Below are 11,295 nucleotides of genomic sequence, written 5' to 3'. Positions count from 1 at the left end.
GAGGAGTTCTAGCTGTAGAGAATTCTCTTCTTATCCCATGTTCATCGCAGAAATCGAAAAATTCATTTGATGTGAACTCCCCACCTCTGTCAGATCTGAGGCACTTAATTTTGTGTCCTGATTCATTTTCAGCCAATGCTTTGAAGGATTTGAATTTTTCGAATGCTTCATCTTTGTGCTTCATAAGCCCTAACCAAACAAACCTTGAGAAATCATCAATGAATAATATCAGATATTCTTCTCCTCGAGGTGTCCTTTTCCTAAATGGACCACATACATCTGTATGGACTAGCTCAAGAGGCAAGCTAGCTGATCCTTCCTTCTCTGGAAAGTTAGTTCTGGTTTGCTTTCCAAACTGACAAGATTTGCATATGGTGTTGTCTGGAATTTTGATATCTGGAAGATCGCGAACTGCCTGATATTTGCATGCTTTCCTTATTTGTGAGAAGCTTAGATGTCCCAACCTTCGATGCCATAACCAGTGCTCTTCATCCTTGCTAAGATAGCATTGTTGTTGTCCTTCTTCAAATATGTACAGATTATTTGGAGTTCTTTTGCCTTTGAGAACTGTTTTACCTGTATCAAGATCACGAACAAGACATCCATTCGATCTGAAAATAACCTCGGTTTTTTGATCACACATCTGGCTGACACTTAGAAGATTATGCTTCAATCCATCAACATACAAAACATTTCCAGCCTTGACCTTTTCTTTCAAAGGAGCAATACCTTTTCCTTTTATAGTTGCAGGAGTATCATTTCCAAAAGAAACTTTCTTTCCCTTTTCTAAAGTAGAATAAGATTCAAGTTTTTCTTTATCACCTGTCATATGTTTCGAACATCCACTGTCAATGTACCATAGATTTTCCTGTCCTTCTGCATAAAACGCTATCCCACATCTTTCTGTCTGAGGTTCTTTTATTCTCCATTTTTTGGTGCTCGTGGCTTGTTCCTTTTTCTCCTGAAACCTGCTCCTGCATTCAGATTCTTTATGACCAAAATTATTGCAAATAGAACATTCAACTTCATTTTCAAGAACCGAAAAGTTGTTATAGGTCCTCTTTGTAATCCCTGTCATACTTCTTTGTTTTTGAGCTTCCCTAGTCATGATTGTTTTATATGCAACACATTGAGCTGCTTTGTGACCAAAGTTATGGCAAGAAAAGCATTGTCCATTGAAGAAGCTTCTGCGGTTATTGAATCTACCAGCCAACTGATTGTAATTTCTATTTTCATCTATTCTTGTGCCAAACTGAGAAGATTTTACCTGTGGTTGGTTGTAGCTTTTGTTCACCCTTAAGAAGGATTGTCCCTGATAGTTTCTGTTTGTAATTCGTCCCTGCTTTACCTGATTATCTTCATTGTTCTTCTGCTCATTTCTTCTTGCTGCATCAAGATAACTTTTTGAGGTGGATGCTTGAGAGGTTTCTCCATTATAGCCCAAACCTGTCTTGTTTAGAGGAGACCGCTGCACATTGATAATCTCATCCAAAGTTTCAGATCCTTTGACAAACTTAAGATTAATAGCTTTTGTTTTCTCAATTTCTTTTCTGAGACCAACAATTTCACCTTCTAGTTTTTCAAGATGTTTTTCCTTTTCATCAATTTGAAATTGCAAAGTATCAATGATCACACTCTTTTCTTCTATGCATCTCTTGAGTCTAGTAATTTCATTATAGAGATTATCCACATCTACAGCATCCTCATAATCATCATCTTCAAATGCCATTAATAGCTTATATTTATTACCTTGTTCATCTTCATCACTGTTTGATAAGCCATCACTATCTTCATGGGTGTAGTAGCTTTTCTTATTTGCACTTTGTTTCTTATTCCATCTAGCAGGTTCTTTTCCTTTATCCTTATTAGGACATTTTGCAGCATAATGACCTACTCTTCCACAAGCAAAGCATTTGAAAGGTAGCTTACCTCTGAACCTTCCAGCACCCCTTTGAAGATTTCTGACAAAATTTGATTCTTCTTCCTCTTCTTCTGGAACATGGCTTGCTTCATAGTAATCTTCTTTTCTTGATGCCTTAAAAGCAGCTTCCCTTCTGTCTGATGGACCTCCCTTTCTCATTTCATAAGCAGTTAGAATTCCATGTAGCTGAGACATAGTGAGAACTTTGAGATTTTCCTTTTCTTCTATTGCAGATACTTTAGATTCAAACTTGGGGGATAATGATCTTAGAATCTTTTGAACTACTATAGTCTCTTTTATTTCTTCACCCAAATTTTTCATACAATTAACAATCTCATCTACCCGAAGAAAATAATTAGCCACACTTTCATCATTATACATCTTGAGGGTCTCATATTGAATCCTGAGAGTTTGAAGTTTAGCTTGCTTTACCTGTTCATCTCCTTCATAGCTAGTGATCATTTTGTCCCATATCTCTTTTGCTGATTTGAAGTGCATGACCTTCATGAATTCTGTTTGAGATATACTTCCTAATAGAGTACTGACTGCTTTTGCATTTGTTTCATATGCCTTTTTCTCAGCTGGATCTGTAGGAGTAGCTGAAGGAAAAGCATAGCCTGTTTCTACAATGTCCCAAACTTCTGTACCAAGAGATTGAAGATATGCAGTAACTCTTACCTTCCAATAATTGAAATTTGTTCCATCAAAAACCGGTGGCCTGATTGATGCTTCTTTCTCGTAGTTGCTCATGATGAATGATCTTCCTTCAAGCGATCAAGCTTCTCTGAAGGACCTGCTCTGATACCAATTGTTGGAAATAATACTGAGAGGGGGGGTGAATCAGTATTATCAGATTAATCAAACTTTTTAAATGCTCAGAAACATATACGCTACTTCAGTTAAGTGAACCAGCGTGTACACGCTACTGTGACGAAGTAAAACAGCGTATAAGAAGAAAACTCACAATTTAGTTAGCTTATTCTTCAATTAAGTGCATCAGGACATTATTCACCACATTAACAGTAAACATGTGCAGTATAACAGAACAGATAAAAAGCCACACACATGAACACCAAGATATAAGGTGGAAACCCAATGTGGGTGAAAACCACCTGCTGCAAGTTGTCTCTATCTTTCTTTAATATGAAACTTCAGTTTACAATCTTTTGTACTGGTGCAGCCTTATACCAGTACGCAGGCTACAACCTGCAGAAGGCTACAACCTTCTCTCGTTCTCCAAACTTCCTTGGAAGGGAGCTCCAACCCCCTTTGCTCTTGTACTAGCCAAGATACTAGTACGTAGGTGCTGACCTACAATCTTCCTTCTTTCAGGTATCACTTTTCATACATTTTCAGACTTGGATATTCCTGAAGCACAACATTACAATCTGAAGACCACAAATCATTCAATTCCCACAACAGATCATTGAAGCATAAAACAACCAAACTTTGAATCACTGAACCACTGAACCCTGTCAATCACCAGTTACCAGAACACAGAGCAGACTACAGAACTCTGCAATAACAGTCAGACCCCACTGTAAACCCAAAATCAAGCTTCAAAAGATATACGCTACTTCAATGAGCAAAACCCGCGTATACACGCGCTTTTACCGAAGCCAACCTGCGTACAGATCTAAAAATAAACTTTCTCAATTTGCAGCTGTACCAGACATTAGTTAGACCCAAAACGTAACATTGCGACAATATGCAGATCTAGAAATACGCATAATCAACCATATCATGATAGTGCATTTCAAACCATTAGATCCCGATCTATCCTTAGATCTAGTCTTCCATCAACCGATGTGATCTCTCCTTGGCTTAGATCAAGCAACCCAGAACCTGCATATCAGATCTCTTTCTCTCTTAGATATTCAAGCCTTGTCGAAAGATGATTTTGCCTAATGATCTTCTTCTCCTTATATAGTCTTAGGCCTAGCTCAATACCAAGAGCCAAAACCATAGTAACACAATACCATCAACTTCAAAACTAGGGATCGACACGCCCGTCGAGACACAATGGTCCGAAATCATAGGCACAACTTCCAAGGACTAACCACCATGGACCAAAGATACTTTTCCACATACACGCGCTTTTTCTGAAACCAACTTGCGTGTACACGCGACTTGGGCTTAACGAACATGCGTATATGAACTTCCTTGGCATGCTGTACTAAGATCTGTCTTCTGATTAAGTTGCCATCACCTGTACCAACCTCTGAGCACCTGTACCATCCTCTGAGTGAGTTGCCATCAAGGACAACACTTGAATCATAATGCCAACATAATCTGGGTTTGTGATCAAAAATCTAACAAGCATGGCAACCTCTGACTGCAATTATGTAATCTTTGGTGGGCCATAAGTAACTAGCTCATAAGATCATTTGTGCAGTAGCGTAACTAGATAGATGCTCCCCACAAGCACCTGAATGACAATCATTCAAAACTTTTTCAGCTTCTTCATGCGTGAGGTACCTTCGTAAAATCGTATCAACACCACGACGATAAAGTGTATCACCAAGGATCAGATAATATTTGGCTTGGTATTGAGTACATCGTTGTTTAGCGTGAGAGGTGTTAGGCCTAAAAGTTTGGATCTAGAGATAGACAAGTATATCTCTGTACCATGGATCACTTGACGATATCAAAACCAAAGTCTCATCCATGATTGATGCTTTTGATGTTAAATCATTGGAGGATGAGGGAAGGTCACAAAGTAACTCTGCAAAGATGAGAGACTTCTTTGATTTGGATTTAACAAATTCTAGATCAAACTCTTGCAAAATGACTATCCATTTGGAATATTTCCCCCCCAGTAATTGATGTGACAAAATGTATGTCATAAGGTTGCAATCTGGCACAATGGTAGTTTTGTGAAGGAGTACATAGTGTCAAAATCTTTGTACTGCTTGAACAGTTGCTAAAGACAAATTTTCAACATAAGAGTACTTGATTTCTGTATCATTAAGATTACGACTTAAATAATATATAGGATGCTCAATTTTGTCATGTTCTTGCACTAAAACCATAGCGATGGTTGTATCTGCAATGGCGAGATACAGGTTGAAGTCTTTTTGATAGTCAGGAGCGTACATTAATGATGCTTTTATCAGGGAATATTTTAGAGCATCAAAGGAAGCTTGAGCAACTTGATCCCAGTGGAAGGGTACCCCTTTTTTCAAAAGACCTATATAACCTTTAGCGAGCTCAACATAATGTGGAATGAACCTCCTCAGAAAGTTAGCTTTCCCTTGGAGTCTCTAAATCTGAAGCAAATTTTAAGGTGGAGGCATATCAATAATTGCCTGAACCTTAAATGGGTAGAGTCAAGTTCCATCCTTAGAAACTACAAAACCAAGCAGTTAACCAAAACCAACACAAAACACACATTTTTGTGGATTGAGTCGTATCTTGTAGTGTTGGCAACATAAAAATATGGCTCTCAAATGTTGTGGATGATCAGTCCATTTTCGTGAATGAGAAGGGAGGTCATCGAGATACAGTTGAATGATGTGTTTGATGTCGTGGAAGGCGAAATTCATTTCCCTTTGAAAAGTTGCTCCTGTGTTCTTCAAACCAAAAGGTAATTTTTCATATACGAATGTGCCCCACGAACATATAAATGTAGCCTTTGATTGGTCCTATGGGGGGATATTGATTTGATTATTTCCAAAAAATCCATCCATGAATGAAAAGATTTTGCATCTGGCACATTCATCAATATTCTAGTCGATAAAGGGTGTAGGATAGTTATCCTTTGGACATGTTTGATTTACATCCCTATAATTGATGCACAATCTTATCGTTCCTTGTTTTTTCATCACAGGAACAATATTCGATACCCAATCAGTGAGAGGTATAGGGTAAATGAAGCCAGCACGCAAAAGTTTTTCAACCTCTGCTTTAATGGCAGTGGCTTTATTCGGATGAATAGGTTGAAGCCATTGTCATACTGGTTTGACATCTAGATACATCTTGATTTCATGTTCAACTCTTCTCGAGTCAATGCCTGGCATTTCTTCATATGACCATGCAAAGACATCTCTGAATTCGCGAAAAAGAGCGCAGTAGTTATCTAGTTCTAATGGAGAACAAGATTTACTGACATGAACATTCTCTACAATATTAGGTTTGGTCGAAATATTAATGGCGATAGTTTCTTCAATGTTGGAAAGATTTCACTCAGTCTACTGTATCTACAAAATTTAATAAAAAATCAACAATTGAGGGGTGATTGAGGTCATTTGAATAATCTTCTTTTTCATCTCAATGGTGAGAATGATGATGATAATTTTCCCATGGCTTCTCTCTTATCATCATTGATTGGATGATTCCTTCATCTGTAGAATGTATACGAGACCAAGGATCAGAAGAGGTACCATATTCTAAAGACCTATCTACCCAAACACTTGTTGAGTGTAAACTCAAATTTTCCACACAAGCCCAAAAAATTGATTGCTACAAAGATTCAATGGGGCTTGGTGGTAACTCCTCATGATGATCCTCACTATAAAAATATTTGGAACTCTTCTTAAACTCAGATGATGTATAAGAGACCATATGACAGGTTTCCACTGTGGCCACTTCCGCGAAACTAGATGGAGACAGAAGGGAAAAAGTACCCATTAAGGAAGGGTCTTTTAGGGGACCTACTCCAACATTTTGAAGTGATTGTGAAGTTCCATGGATCAATGGAATGCTTCCAGTAGCTTGCGAACGGTTAGCAGAAAAGGCTAGTTGGTCTAAAATTATGATTCCACCTTAGAAGGGAAATGCAATCTTTCTGAAATATGTAGACACAACAGCAACCATAGCATAAACCCAAGGCCTTCCTAGTAAAATATTTTAGTCAAGGAGTCCATCAATGACCTCGAATTCAATCTCTAGTATCTTGCCCCCCAGTTCAGCTTGCAAGCTACTTAAAATCCCATATGGAGTGTACGTCCTTCCATCGAATGCTTTTAATGTTGTTGATGATCGTGACAAGGGTGGTGAACCAGGGATTTCCAGTAACTCATTGACATAATACAGGTAGATGCCCCCTCATCAATGATGGTTTGATGAAAATTTTTATTGAGGGCTTTTACCTATATAAGGAAAGTGAGTTGGGCCGGTAATTGTGGTGTATATCCTTTATGATCAAAGGCCACAAGATTGGAATCCATTGGATCAATCCCACCTATTGCTGATAACAAAGACTACTTCTGGGAGGGATAATTTTGCAATACCTCAAGTGTCGACATAGCGGATGGCGATTGAGCCAAATCCTCCACTATATTATAATTCTAAGCAGCTCGAGCATGAGCATTAAATGTCGATTTATGTACGACTCTCTTCCGTGGCTTTATAGTCAATTCAGGAATAATGGGTGGAACAATTTCTGCTGAAGTCATTATCAAAGCATTAGGTTGATCAGTAGCCTCATTATTTGATGATAATGGATTCCCATAATATTTACTCCTTGTCAATAACAAAGCATCATTTTTCTTTTTTGCGATGGATAGAATTAGTACTTGGGATGTGGAAGCATTATCGGTAGCAACCATATTAGTTTCTGGGTTTGCAAATGGATCTGTTAACATCGCTGAGGTATTCAAAGCCTTCAAAAGTTTTGAAACCTCAGATCAATGTGGACAGTCTCTTGTAAAATGCTCCTTGTTACATATCAAACATGGATAACAAGGAGGTTTCCTTGCCACAGTAGGGTTTTTAGATGATTTTTCAGGAGTGGAATTCTCCTATTTCTTCTTATTATTTTTCCCTTTCTCCTTGCCCCCTGGTTGCTTTGGCTTTTTCCTTTGTCAGATGACATGGCATTAATATCTGAGGAAAGAGAATTGTCATTTGTATTTTGACTAGAAATAGTGAGAGCTTGACCAGATGGACCTCTTGTGGTTTGTGTGCTTGAGGTACCAATCACACCATCTCCAGCATGAGAGTCCCTACTCGATTTAGGAGGAGGTGGAATGGAAAAAGATGGTCTAGGAGCATGAGGAATTTTTTCATAAAGTGTGCCAAACTGTCGTGGCGGAAAAAGTCGTTTGTGCGGACACAACTGACCTCCCTAGGAGTCTAAACTCTCTAGCGACAAACAAGACAAAATGGAGCGATCTTTCTCTAAATACACCTTTTAAAACATGAAAACTACAAGTGTTTAGGCTTACCTTATTCCAAAACGCTGTTGTTGTAGTCCGTCCTTGCCGATCCGGATGAGCTCCTCCTTCACATCAATTCCTGCAACCACAAACAATCAAACAATTACCAAGCACTTGCATTTCATATAATAAAACATATATTCAACATGCAGACCAAGGAACACATGAAATAACTCGTTAACACAAGCTATTGAGAAAAATAAACCAGTTTGTATTAATAACGAAACAAAGAAACTCTTACAACCTGGCCTTGGTGTTGTGCAAGTTCCTCCCAGGGTCCATCAAGGGTTTTCCTCTACTTTGACAAAGCTCACCCACTTCCAAGTAGAATCAAGCAAAGACAATCTCTCCTCACAAGGTTCTAAATGGGAGTCCTAATTCCTGCAGCATTTACCCAAAGAAAATGTATAGCTTCAACCTCTCCTCCCTCTGGCTCAATGCCTTTATTTATAGTGCTGTAAAGAGGTTATTCAGGTCCACCATCAATGGGATAATCCCCCTCTTTGGGTGGGATAGCTCCCTTATTGATGGGATAAGTTCCTCCTTAATAGGGATACGTGAACCAACTGGAGGCGCATCCATTTCATCAAACCGACCTCTAGAAAGTTCTAGAAGTAACCACAAGTAACTTTTTTAAGATGAAACTTGCGCATTTTTCCTTTTGCAGAAGGACGCACCTGTCCCTTAACATACAGAGCGTCCAAGGACGCAGCCTTTGTGAACATTGTGAGCGTCCCCGTAGGTAAGGCTTGAGAGAACCTGCGTCCCCAAAGATAAACACATTTTTTACAAGACTTTCTCTCTTCTTTGAGTTTGAGATGGATAGCAGAGGCATAAGACTTGCCTAAGAGGGTAGCATGACTGTTGATTGAGCCATACTAACTGTAAATAGTCATGGTGACATTTTTTAGTGTAACAGATTGCCCCCTAAAGTGCGAAGCCTGGAATAGATTAGGGTTTTGTAATTCTAGGAAGGGTGAAGCGCTTTATCATTTCAAGGATTGTCTTGTGGATGACCTGGTTGGAACCTGCAATTTTCAACACAAAATACATGTATAAGATTATATCATCACTGAGGTAGGCATTCCCATACTCAGATTCAAAACTTTAACTAATGGACTAACTACTCTGATACAGGAATGATCTTGCAGTACATCATTTTTATAGACTTTTGTAGACACAGTATGGACGCAGCCATCTGTTTATGATTAGTCTACATAGATAATGAATACAAAACGCCTTGCAGCCTGGATGGTAGAAACTAGATCCAGGGTCTTCACTTCTACTTCCCGAATTGGTACGATTCTAGCCATGTGATTAAATGATTTGATGTCGAACATGTTAGAAACCACTTGATTACCAGTCGATGATGTAAACTGTTAACAAGCGTGAGAGAGACCACCAGTAATGTCAATGGTTCTCAAAGTACCAAGCACAACCCGTGAAATGTGAATAGATGTTTTGATGTCGAACACTTCACGGAATCCTTTGATTGAAAGTCAATGATGTAAACTGACGTCAAAGGCGAGAAACCTGCCATTGATGCATGCAGACTTCAAGGTACTGTCGATTCCTAAGTCATCTTTCTAGATAATGTGTCGATGTCGATAGAAAGCGACCCGTTGCAGGCAAGCCCGCAACACGAAATCATTGTTCAAGTTGAAGAAATGTTGCTGTAAGGACTGACTCAGGGATGGTCAAATGGATGACAAGTATTTTGCAGATGAAAGTTTTGCTTGCAGACCTCTTGAACACATAACGACACGACAGATGTCTTGGTGACGAATAACTCAAAGTTAATCCCCGGAACCCGGTTAAAGACTTTCAAAGTGGTTTGATCAACTGTGAGGTAAAAGATTTCCCAACCCAGGTGAATGAAAAGTGTCGTGTTCAAGAGTGGTAATAAAGTTTCTTTTGAGACAAAAGGTAACAAACAGGTTCATTCTTCTCTCTTTTCCCCCACCATTTCTGGCAAGTACCTCTTTATTTTTAACAAGCTTGAGGAGGATAACATATGCTTGATTATAAGCTCATCCTTCGGACGAGTCCAACCTAGTTTAAATTCGAACCCTAGGAAGGAGTGGTTCGTTCCTGTTTGTAATTGAACAGGTCCTCTACTGTAAAAGTTTTAACGAGCCCAGTATAGGAGAAACTCGGCGTTTTTCAATTTTAGAGAGTCTGAAAAACAAAAGGAGACTCCATGTTGAACTTTTTCGTATATTTGTGTCCCTCAAGCCCGAAAAAGTATAAAATAATACCTGGGGGAACCGCTTGATCTTGCGACCAAGGAGTACTTTCATAATAGTGTTGTTGACCTGAAAAGTAAAAAGCAATCAAGGACACGTCGTTTTATTTCCTTATCGAGTTTGAAACGACAAAAACCCGGCAATCTTTTCCTGATTTTGCGGTCAGAAAAGAGCTAAAAGGGGACCGTCTTTTAATTCTGTTTTAACGATTGTAAAAGAAACGCTCGGCAATCTTTTCATATTTTAGGAGTCAGAAAAGGGCTTAAAAGATGACTCTGAGGTTTCACTTTTTCATAAGTTTTAATGAGTTTGAAAAAATGATAAAAATGTACTCATGTGGCCGACTTTCAATTTAATTTATGAGCAGGAAAAGACGGAAAGATCTCGGCATTTTCATTTGTTTTACGAGAATGAAAGATAGCAAAATAATCTCGGTATTTTCATGAGTTTAACGAGTCTTGAAAATAACTAAAATTGACTCGAGATAGGTTTCATTTTTACAAAAGCTTGAAACAGAGAAAAACTATGCTTCAGAGTAGTTTCATTTTTACACAAGCTTGAAACAGAGATAAAACTGTGCTTGATGCCCCCTAAGCATAACTGCTAGAGTGCATGCCCCCCTAGCTTCATTCATTCAACTACGGTGGATGAAATGAAGGTTCAAGTGCGAGATCATTTGAAAGACCTGACCTAAAATTACGTAAAAACTGAAAAAACTAACCTAAATATACAACTTAACATTTATGAGATCTAGTCAATCTCTCGACTCAAGTAGAGGAGGATTTGTTTCATTTTTTTTAACGAGCTTGACACAGGAAAAGAACTATGCTCGGATTCGGTTTCATGTTTACGCAAGCTTGAAACGAAAAACTATGCTTGTTATAAGTTCGCATGCCCCCAGCATAATGACGCAAAACGAGGTACATGCCCCCCAAGCTTCATTGCATTCAATGAGTTGGATGGAATGAAG

The sequence above is a fragment of the Pinus tabuliformis genome, chromosome 9 (genome assembly GCF_031772625.1).
Source record: "Pinus tabuliformis cultivar Carrire ecotype Pingquan chromosome 9, CPIR1, whole genome shotgun sequence".
In the NCBI taxonomy this organism is placed as follows: Eukaryota; Viridiplantae; Streptophyta; class Pinopsida; order Pinales; family Pinaceae; genus Pinus; species Pinus tabuliformis.
This window is presented reverse-complemented; position numbering follows the sequence as displayed.